This window comes from Mesocricetus auratus, unplaced genomic scaffold, assembly GCF_017639785.1.
Source record: "Mesocricetus auratus isolate SY011 unplaced genomic scaffold, BCM_Maur_2.0 Super-Scaffold_4256, whole genome shotgun sequence".
In the NCBI taxonomy this organism is placed as follows: domain Eukaryota; kingdom Metazoa; phylum Chordata; class Mammalia; order Rodentia; family Cricetidae; genus Mesocricetus; species Mesocricetus auratus.
Window position 1 is genome coordinate 3,065,084 of NW_024429182.1, and position 12,353 is coordinate 3,077,436.

The window sequence follows — 12,353 nt, forward strand, 5'->3', positions numbered from 1 at the left end:
AACTTGCCCCTAGTTTTAAAAGCAAGTGTCTATCACTTGCCCTTGTTAAAAAAAAAAACAAAGTCACCCTGCTATATCTATCAATTCATTCCTCCTTCTAGCCATCCATCTACCCATCCACTCTCCATCCATCCATTCATCCATCCATCCACTCTCTCATCCATTCATTCACCACCCGCCCACCCATCCACCTACCCAGCCATCTATCTACCCATTCACCTACCCACCCACCCACCCATCCATCTTCCCATTCAGCTACCCACTCACCCACCCAAATGACACTTACTGATCACCTCCTATGCTCATCAAGTTCTGGGCTCTGGAAACAAGCAGAGAGCATCATACTCTTGGAACTAGCATTCTGAAGGGAGGGGATGCATAGGGAAATGATCAAAGGTCACATTCACCTAAAGGGGGGGAGATTAGACTAATAGAATATTAAAATAGAGTGCTGTGTCAGAGAAGCCAAAAGGTACTTCAGGTTTCCTCGAGATGGTGACATTTAAGCCGAGACCCATGTGGCAATAAAATCCGAGGTGGAGAACACTTCAGAAAGGAAGACCAGCCTGTGGGAAGTGCCAAAGATGGCACATGGCGTGCTCGAGAGGGAAGAGATGCCCAGTGCGCTTACGCAGATTGCAGGAGCCCAGGGGTGGGCTTCACAAAACCCCAATCTCCGACCTCTGGGATAGAACTTGTGTCACCGAGAGGCACATAAGGGTCTGCTCACAATGTTCGGGACCCATGTGTACTTGGCCTGGGGTCCATGAGTGGGAGAGCCATCGGGTTGTAGCAGGACCATGTAGTCCCTAGGGAACAGCCACCAGCAGATGACCAGTTAGACAGCAAAGGGCTCCCTCCTCTGGGCGAAGCACATTGCCCTAGAAGAAACATGTCAGGAGGAGAAGTCTGACCACAGAGGATCCATGCAAGACACTGACCCTCCCACTGGAAGTTCCCTTGGACACGCCTGTGTCTGTTCAGTTAGCACACCCCGTATTGGGAGCAGTTTAAATAAACTTACGATGAGTGTGATGCAGGATTAGATTTAAGGATGCCTTGGGGAAACGCCCTTGCTCCTCACAGACCTGCCTCAGGAACTGCCCTCTCCTGTGCCTTTGAGACCCATGGGTCTCAAACAACGTAAAATGTCGTCGTGGGCATTCCCCCCCACCAAGACCTGGGTACAATTTCTATCTCATCAAGCATGAAAATAACTGAGATGGAGAGAGAGAGATAGAGTAACTTTCCCCAACTAGACAGGCACAAGTGCAAGATCTAAACCGTGCCGTGCTGACTTATTTTTATTTCTACCTGTGTGTGTGTGTGTGTGTGTCTGTGTATGTGTGTGCGTGTGTCTGTGTGTGTGTCTGTGTATGTGTGTCTGTGTGTGTCTGTATGTGTGTCTATGTCTGTGTGTGTGTCTATGTCTGTGTGTGTGTGTGTGTGTGTGTGTGTGTGTGTGCGAGCATGTCATGCATAGAAGTGGAAGTCAGAGGTCAGTCTTGTATGTGGCACTTCTTACCGTCCACCTTGTCTGAAGTGGAGCTTGTGTAACTTAGTGACCACTCCAGTCCGCCTGAAGTGTGGCAAGTGTCCTGTTATGGTGGCTGAGGCAGAGAAATGTGAAATTCTGCCTTTGGAGAGCTGATCGAGGATGCCTGTCCATTCTGAACCTCGGAGGCTAAGAGTGCAGTTCCAGGGTCACAATGAGGTTTGGTGGAGTGAATTACCTTGTAGAATGCCCCCAGATCCCATGTTTCTCCTAGCATGGGTCCCCTGCAAAGCGATTGTTCGGTTCCTCCATCCAGATGTCATCTGCTTCCCTGCTTGTGACTTGGGGCTGGCCCTGGACCTGCATTAGCCATTGAGCACAGTGGGCATGGCCTATCCCTGGGGTCAGTTCTGAGCCTTGGCTGCCGGCATCCCCCAGCCCTGCTGCCATTGCACCAGCCCTGCTGGTCTGACCGGGCGGGAGACGGACAGAGAGCTCTGTCATTTCAGCTGAGACCAACCTGGAGCAATGGGGCCAAGCTGGCCTGTGGCTGACTCCAGCGGTCAGCTCTGCTTAATCAAGAACTCCAGCCCACAGACCCGTGGGGGCTGTCAGCTACCAAGTGTGCAGTGGCGTGTGACTCGACAGCTCTTCTATCTGGCTGGTGGTGGGCACAGGCGTAAAATGGGTGGACAGGAGAACAAGGCAGAGAGTGGGGCCGGACTGGGAAACTCAGGCTGGGGCTCTGGGGGAGGGGAGGACTACACGCCTCACCCCTGCTTGTGTTAGGACCATCTCAGAACAGGGCAAGGTGAATGGTGGGGCGAGAAATCCTTGGGTTTTTCTTTTCCTTCCTTGGATGTGTTTGAAGGACTTAGCAGCATCTTCCAGTGAACAAAACCAGCTTCTATGCTCATTCAGAATCTCCTGGATATAGAATACACACAGGGCGGTGTGGAGGGCTGGGGGCAGATCGGCAGAGCTTGCAGCAGCCTCGGGTGAGTCGTTGACTCGCATTCAACCTTCCAACCATAGACTTGTAGCGGACTAGACCTCAGGCAGAGGACCCGCCAAATAGGCTGGGCGGGGACGGCAGAGGGCAAGGGACACCACCTGTCACACATTCCAGATGTCTCTCATGCACATATCAAAGAGGGGGCTTTGCGCCCCGCAGGTGCTCCTCTCAAACACCATCTGTCGCCACTGGCCTCCCTTCTCAGGGGCACAGCATTCCAACAGGAGGAGCCACCCGGAAGACGAGGGTGCAATTAAACCTGGAGTGTGGTTATCCTGCAGTGCAGGCGTGGGCGGGGCCTCGGAGAGCTACGGAGCCGGTGGTCCACAGGCAGGTGGCAGACCGACCAGCCGTGCTCCTTAGCTGTCCTTGGATGGAGAGTGGCTGGCAGGGTTACTGGATGGAGGATGGAGTAAGGCAGCCCTCACTGGGTACCACCCTCAATCGTTCTTCAATGGTTCTGGTCTCCCCAAAACCCCCCATGGACAGATGTCTATACTGGGCTCCACTCCTTCACAGCCGTCCCTGCTGTCAGACACAAAAGGATCGCACGTCAACGTGATACTCACCCATGAGGAGTCACAGACCAGGATAGAATTACGACCTATATCAAACATTCGCTCAGTGATGCCGGGGCAAGCCACTTCTCAGCCTCTGTTGTTCTTATCCATCAAATGGGTTTGCAGATAGCAGTCCGTCGGCTGCTGGGGCTTTGGTACAAGGCTGTCATAGCAAACCCATCTTCTGGTGTCATGACATTTTCATCACTCAAAGAATCCTCACCGGGCTTGGACTGAGGGCTGGGGAGGAGGAGCGTTAGATGTGTGATAAGATCTTCTAAGATAAATGGGCTTGCAGTTCCGGGTCAAAAGTCGCCTCCTGGCACAGTTCTTTCTTACCTTTTCTAGGGAGTAAGTGGATGTGAAGCACCCACACCAAGGAGGGTATACTTCTATGCCCAAAGAATCCCACAGGAAGAACACCTTCACAGAAACGCCCTCTGGAATAATGAATGTTTGAACAGATGTCTGGACGCCGTGACTCAGAAGAAGTGACACATAGAAAAATATCCCGGCTTTGCCATTGACGATGGAGCAACCCAGAGAACCACAGCCACCCCTAGGGATACTGAAATGAAGACTTGGTCCTCACTCTCCGTATGGATAAAATGGAGACACAGGGCCTCCCTTACAGGGAGATCAAGTGGGATAAATGGAGGGGAGTCACACTTTGGGTAGCCATCCCCGTGCTGGTGTAAGCCAGTGCCAGAGCAATATTTCCACAGACAACCCCCCCCGCCCGCTCCCCCAGCATATCGGCACCAGGTGGCATTTTTCTGGATGATGGGAAAGTCCTCTTCCCACACTAAGCCATTGCCATAGCTATGTCCCCGTACACGGTCACAAGCCCTCGCCCATGAGAGATTTACTGCCATAAGAAATACTGCCCTGCTGGCCGGGATTGCTGCAGTGCCTGCTGTAAGCCTTGGAAGCCCGCCGCCTGCAGCCACTCACACCGATCTAAGTAGGGTTATTAAAGCATAAATTCCCATCGCTTGTCTCCCTCTCATTGGGCCAAAGCATCACCATGTTCATTAGCGGGAAATGCGAGGTTATATAATCTAATTTTTATAACTCTCCGAGGAGAGTGTGGGTCATACATTAGCCTGAGATTTCAACCTTTAAAGATAAGGGGAATGTCATTTTTATTAAAAAGGACCACAAAGTATAATAAGAATTATTACCCCCAAATAGGCAAAACAACCCAGAATGCACAGACAGGATTGCTTTGTAATCCTCTCTCGGATGTGGCATCTGAAGCAGGCGTGCGTCTCGAGCAGCTCAGAGGCATTTCCCACGATGCCCAAAGAGCACCTGGGCTCTGAATGGGGCCCCAGGCAGACAAGAGGTGGCACCGTGGGTCTTGGTGGCTGGCTGGTGGGAGGTGACCCAGTCCCATTAGCCTTCAGTCGGTGCATCAGCTGGGCAAGAGGTCATCCCAGGCCGGCCCCGGCTCCTCTCATACTGGAAGCCCTGAGAAGACTCAGAGGCATCCAATACAGGAGGCTGTGTGGCTACCTTGGTTGATGCGTGTGGGTGGACATCTGTGATGGCACCACACCTCCAAGGGCAAATGGTGGCCTCTCCTTCCTGCTCCTGGTCCTTTTCTCTGGCACCCAGGAGCTTCAAGAGCAGAGGCAGTGCTCCTAAGGTCAGGTGACTTCGATCTACAGTCAGAAGCCACCTAGCCCTGGGGGCGGGGCTCTGCAGCATCTGAGGGTACCAATGTCTGCTCTGTCTGTGCGTGCGTCCAAGAGATCTCTTTCTCCGTCTCTCTTTCTCTCTCTATCACTGTCTCTCTGTCTGTCTGTCTATCTGTCTCTCCTCTCTCTCTCTCTCTCTCTCTCTCTCTCTCTCTCTCTCTCTCTCTCTCTCTCTCGACAGGGTTTCTCTGTGTAGCTTTGGAGGCTGTCCTGGAACTCACTTTGTAGACCAGGCTGGCCTTGAACTCACAGAGATCCACTTGCCTCTGCCTCCCCAGTGCTGGGATTAAAGGCGTGCGCCACCAACGCCGGGCCCAAGAGATCTCTTGACTCCTTTCTTGGCAACATTAACCATGTTCAGAACTGGCTGTGGGTACAAGGAGTATTGTTGGCTGAAATAGCTTCCAAAGATTCTAGAAAGCATCCAAGAATGAAGAGTTTTCCCTCCTGCCACAGAGTGTGAGTTCGCCTGAGGCTCCAGTCACTGGGGAAGTGAGTATGTGCCACCCAGCAGTGCATGAATGTAAGTGACCCTAGGGCTCTTACTTCTGCTCCGGTCTCCTGAGGCCTAGCCTTGCAACATGATGTGGGGAGGTCTGACTTCCATAGTCCTCACCTACCCTCCCCACCGCCCTGGCCATTCTTTGCTCCCTGACTACCTCCACATTTAGACATTGTCCCACACATGGTAAGATCTTCCCCCACGGAGTGGCTCTCTCTACCTACCTCCTTCTCTCTGACTAGCCTGTGGCATGAGGTAGCTGGGTTGCCTATGGCTTACCCATTTGATGACCCCATCAGAACCTACCGTAGAGATTTACAAATACCAAGAGAGGTGGGAAGTCACCAAACTCCTAAAAATGCAGTCTCACATGTCCATGGATGCCAAAGGCAGTAAGGACTCCTCCTCTCTAATCTCAGAGAGAAGTTCAAGGCCAAAGAGAAGCCAGAAGTCTAACCCTGAGCACACACCCCAGCCCCTTACTCTCGTCTCCCAGAGCCTCTCAGCAGGAAGTATGGCCTCAGCAAATCTAAATCTTTCTTGTTGCAGTTTGAGTCAATTTCCTGGGCAGTGTGATGTACATTTCATCAAGGACACATGGGTGGCAATTATGCTTCAGAGTGGCTATTATGGGCAGGCTCGGCGGATGACAGCCTTTTAAGTTTTCAGAAGTGTGTGTGTCTTTATTCCGTGCCATATGGACTTCCTGCTCTGTTCTGCATATTTAAAAACCCCATCGTCTTCTGTTTGAAATACATTTAATCCATTGGAATAGTCAGGACATCAAGTAAAACCATGCTTGCAGCTGCTGATCGATATCCCACCTGGGAGAAGAGCTTAAGCAAGGTTGGCTTATGCTCCAATCTCATAGCAAACCTGGGCAGGGCTCGTTCAAAACTGCTCTAGACCTTCACTTCTCTAATTCCTTTAAATCCTGAACCCCAGTGACTGTCAGTGAAACACAGAAACAAATGTTTGTAACTAGGTTATTCTAACTTGGAAAGTGTGTCTCCTCGAGCTACTATGTGCATTTTAAAATAATTCCCTCTGATGTACAAAAAAAAAAAAAAAGTCATCCTGAGGGAATGACTGTCACTGGGATTCTGGGATGCTTTGACACAAGAGCTCCAGGCTCTGAAGCCAGACTCTGTGAAGATAAATATTAATGGAGACGTGGGTGTTAAGCAAAACCTCATGTTGTATTTGCAAAATACCCGTAGTAAGAACAGGCATTGAGAAAGAAGAAGGGTCTGATGCTTGCAAACAGTCTGGAAGGAGGGCTGACATGGTAATTAGAAGTGTCTCTCCCACCCCTTGGGGCAGGAGGCATGCTTTCTGTCTGGGTGGTCTGATTTGGGATGATATAATTTTTCATATTACATATTAATTTCACATATTTGTGAATATATATTTCATATGTCTAAGGGACTATTCTCTCTGCCTATAAAAATGCCCTCTCTCATCAGTGCTGGGTTGCAGTTTAATGCTCAAGTTTGAAAGGGTCCCTTTGAGGCATGTGGGGCAGACATCTCTCTGCTGATGTGTAGCAGGTCTGTGCTTATGAGTCAAAGCCAGGGAAGGGTTGACATTTCAAAATAGCCTTTGGGGAGTTTGTGCCAGCAGACTTATGGCCTGCAGTTGTCATACCTAATGGACTCCTCTCAGGGCAGGTTCATCCAGTAGAGCAAGGGAAGGCCATCTTGGAGTCGCAGAGTCCTCCTGTGGCAGTGGAGAGGGGGAGCACGGCAGACTTTGAGCCTTCATCCTAGGACCCATGGATTACAGAACTGTAGTGAGATATCTTAGTAGGTACCGGTGGTGCTGACCACACCCATCTGGGCGTGGTCACAGGTGCATACTTGAGCGGGTGGGATTTAGGTCTGAGGGGAAGGACAGGCTGGTTCTCTCTCTGGGTTCCAGTTGGCTCTCGGAGGGCAGCTGAGCTCAGATTCTGGGTTATTGGTTTCTCGTGTAAGTGACTTCTCCCCAGTAAAATTAACCTACTTCATTCCAACCCCAGGTATTGTAATTTGCACAGCTACACAGAATGTCCCTGGAAGGAGGAGCTGGAGGCTCACCTCCCGGTGACTTCTGTTCACTTTCGCAGTTCCCTGGAACAAAGTGCCCATGGAGCAGTAGCAGAAAGAAAGCCAGTATCTGGCACAAAACCACTATGACTCTCAAAGGAGGTGGGAGACAGGACGGAGATCCATTACTTTCCTAATGGGACAAGAAAGTATTCTTTATCCAGCTATGACTGCTGAAGCAGATATCCCAATTGCTACTAAAAACCAATGGAGTCATTGGTATCGGTAGAGACACGGTCACCAAGTTTCAGATCTCAACAAGCTGGCCTGGTCTTTGCCAGGTCCATAGATCTCTGCTTAGCTTCCGTGACATATAGTGAAAAAAATATGACTACTGTCTGAGTTTTCCTTTTGATTTCCAACCCATTTTCTCTCGTCTGAATGAGCGGCTAATCCACAGATACTAGAATCGAAAATTTCCCTTCAAAACCACTTGAACACTAAATGCATTTTAGCTGTGTCAAGTTTCTAATAACCAAATCCACCCGTTAATACAAGTAGAAAAATATTAAAATCAGAATCATTTCATGCTACAATATTCCATTATTTTCTCTCAGACTCAACTCCTTTCATTTCACTTTATTGTCTTTATTGTAATAAGCACAAGAAGCTATAAGATGTGAAAGCAAGAAATTTGGGCTCCAGGGAGGCAATCGCACTTGCAGGCATAAGAATTGATCATCTACTCTTCCTATTCACGCTGCTCAGGCCCACAGTGGTCCTTCTAATTTTAACAGCAAAAGCCGGCTTGGGAAAGAATGATGCTGTGCAAATTCTCACAATATGTTAACAATTCCGACTGTGAGGAGTCAACAGTTGCAGCATGCATCATTGTCAGAAAGACTGTATTAAGAGAAGATAATTATGAATGGGATACACACATATTCCATTCATATATGCATCTATTATTTGCATTTAACTGCAGCTCTGGTTCCTGAGAGGAGGACCTTGCTCATAGAACACATGTTTGGTGATTGTGTTCTCGTTTGGAAGATTAATTGTTCCGTGACTGCTGTCTGAGATGCTCCCTCTTGTCACTGATGGAAAACAGCCCCCACAAGGCTGTCCTTCTGGAGCTCTTGGCCCTGGGTAGAGAACAAAACCAAGGGGTGAGGAGACTAAGGGTTATGGTTTGACTGGGCTATGGTTTCACCCAGCTCTTGACAAGGGAATATTCCACCGACTTGCCTACCATACTCTTAGATTTGTGTCCCCACCAAAGGATACTTTGTGTCCCAACAGTGTCAGGCAAGATCATTTTAGGTGAGACAGATGTGGATAGTATGTAATTACTACACAGTTACTTTCTTGAGTGTTATCAAACATTCACTTAGCACATATTCGGGCAATTTCAGAGGGAGAATTACTTAAAATGAAGCAAAGAGTAAAAAAGCAGACTATTTAAGAGATGTAAAGTCTGACAATGGGATGGGAGCATTGCTCAGGCAGGAGAAAATGGAGATGTGAAGACTTGGAAACTGTGCCATGAATCCTCATCTCATTGGAGACGACAGGGAAGGAAGGACTCTGTTTAGAGAAAGGGATGGGATGGGGGGATGGTTTCAATTGCTTGTGTCCAACATTCACATTGAATTCAGATTTGTCACGGTGTCTGGCAACTTAGAACCGGCACAAGTTAGCATTCCTGGGTTGCCAACATGTGGGGCTCAAAATTACAATCCAGACTTCAATTTTGAAGGGAAAAAAAAACCCGGAAACCAAACAAACAGGCAAACAAACAAACAAAACACAGCTAAATGGGGGAATGTAGACTCTAAGCCAAGTGTGTGCCTTTGGACTCTGTGTCAGACTTCTTCCAAGTCCCTGCCTAATTCCCAGTGCCTCTGACAGGGAGATTCCTGTTACAGAGACCTTGCAGTCTGAAACGGTAGAGGGCCAGGCTCTGATGTCAGCCCTGGATCTGAGGGCCTGATAACTTCTAGAGAGCGTCATTTCCAAGATGAAGAAATGAAGACACGAGATGTGACAGCTGGCCCAAGGCTGGCCTGCTAACTGCTGCCCATTGAATATGGCACATTGAGTGTCTTCTTGCTCATCATTCACCTGCTACCAAATGCCCCAAACTGTTCCGACCCGCCATGAAGGCCAAGTCCAGACACCCCATCCCAGGGCCTCACAGTGAGTTTCAACATTCTTCTATCCCAGTTGCCCTCCCTTTCGCCTAGAGATTATGATCCTAGCTGATCAGTCATTGTCTCGAAACGAGCAACAATGATGTCAATCAAAAGGGATGTGCCCATGGGAAACTGATAGGCAATTGTTTTCTTCCATTTTCATTTAAATTTCTTGTAAAAAGGAATTTTAATGCCAGGTGGTAGAAAGAAAAGGCCTAAGCATTATGTCTCAACTTGAGCAGGGAAGTAAAACTCCTCTGACTTTTTCTTTCTTTATCTGCTCCCACCCCCAACCTGCCGAAGTTGATTTCCTCCCGCAGGCTCCATTGCTTCATGATCGGATATGCCTTATGAGGAAACATGATTGAAGAGAGTCTACACATCATTTCTCAGCTTCCCTTGGCTTTTCCCAAAGAGAGCACTGGTTAGGATTCAGAGGTGATTTTTCAAATCTACTGTCTAAATTACCTATGAGAACGGTGCCTCTCCTCAAGGTCAAATTAGTCTTTAAAGAATATGTTGTATCACTGATGGCAAATTATTTTTATCCCTTCTAGTGCTCAGCAATAATACTGTGTTAAACTTGTAATGAGGATTAGTCAAATACTAAACTGAGATAATGAGAATAGTTACTGTGTAAAGAGGCGGGCACTTCTTGTGATGAGCAGGTGAGCAGGGCTCAGTTGAGCTCTGTTTTGGCATCGGGCTGGTTTCTGTTGTTGCTTAACCATCGGCCCTGGGTGTTCTCAGGTTCCAACAAAGCTGTTACATTGAGTTAGAGGACACATGCTTCTACTTACCCTGGAAGTAAGACAGTCAACGGTCACAAGGATGCAACAGATGTGCCGTCTCCCTCCCCATCCTCCAAAACAGCACAGGAAGCCACTTTGTGTGGGTAAGGAAGATGGCTCAGCCAGTAACGTGACAAGACTCATGCAAAAGCCAGCTGTGGTTACTCTGTGACCTTAGTGCTGGGGTGCCTGATAGAAAGATCCCTAGGGCTAACTCTCCAGTCAGTCTACTCAATTGGTGATCTCTGGACTTAGTGAGAAATTCTGTGGCAAAAAGCACACTTGAGAGAGATAGTGGGAAGATGCCCAACAGCAACCTCTTTTCTATACACACACACACACACACACACACACACACATTCACATACACACATACACATACACACATGCACATTCACACACATTCACATACACACACATTCACATACACACACATTCACACACACACATACACACATACATTCACACATATTCACATACACATACACATTCACATACAGACACATACACACACACATACACATTCACATACACATACACACACATATACACATACACACACATACACATACACACATACACATATACACACATACACATAATACACATATGCACATATACATTCACATGCACACATACACATACACACACATATACACACTTATACACACATTCACATACACACACATTCACATACACATACACATTCACATACAGACACATACACACACATACACATTCACATACACATACACACACATATACACATACACACACACACACACACACACACACACACACATACACACAACCAGGGGCACTTTTTTTGTTTTTTTGAGACAGGGTTTCTCTGTATTGTCTTGGAGGCTGTCCTGGAACTCTCTCTATAGACCAGGCTGGCCTTGAACTCACAGAGATCCACCTGCCTCTGCCTCCCGAGTGCTGGGATTAAAGGTGTGTGCCACCAACGCCTGGCTAACAAGGGGCACTTTAAATAATCAAGCTGTATACATAAAATAATCTAGCAGAGGCTTCCCTCAAAACCAAGATGCCTAAGTATCCAACAGAGTCACTTTTAACGTCATCTTCCTGTCACATGGAAATCAAAGTCAGTCAGTGCAAATCCAAGACAGACTCGACTATACCCCACACTGTAGCCTGAGAGCTTAGGGTCGACCAGAAGGACTGGTCTGAAGCAAACACAAGTTCCAGTTCATGGCTCTGAGGCCTATTATTAGTGCTGCTGAGGGAAGGAAGCCCCATAGGCTTGTGTTAGAAGCCTGCACCTCATTCAGATAGAAATTGCAAGCTAACAACAGGCTCTGACATCTGCATGGTCAAGTTCACACTCCTACAGTAAGAAGAACTGAAGAGCCAACCTCAACCTCGTTGGCTGGCGGGTAGACCCGAGACCGCCATCATGTGCCTTTCTGTGATTACTAACACTGACTGATCCTGTCAGCTAAACACGGTGGCCGCTCTGCTGCACCTCACACCTCCCAACCACACAATGCTTGGGCAGGGAAACAGGTTGGACTATGTTGCGTAGGAATCTGAAGTTTTAAAGACACCCAGTACAGGGATTTAAATTTTTTCCCCTTCACTGACTTCAGTGAAGCTCAGACCTCACAAAGGAGAAACTCAGAAGTTCACTGAGGCTGAGAGAAGTTAGGTGTGGTAGGACTGCAGCGGGAAGGACAGCAGATTCCAGAGATGGTGCCTATACCCTCCTCTGGAAGTCCTTTAGGAAGGACCCACAGGGCAGACCCATCCAAAGCGCACCTTTTCATGAAGGGCATAAATGCAGTAGCATCCCCATGAGCCAGACATAGCTCTGGGCATTCAGACACCACAACTGGCATGAGAGGAAGAGTCTGCTAGGCCAAGGATCTTACAGTAGGGAGGTGTGACAGACTGGCAAAGGTGTTCAGCGGTTAGCGTGAGAAAAGCACGAGGTAGAGTCTGGGGAGTGGTGGTCCTTCACACAAAAGTGGTCAGGGAAAGATCTCAGGAAGAAGCTGAGTGGAGGCATCATGGCTGGATTTCCAGCTGCTTGATTTGGGGG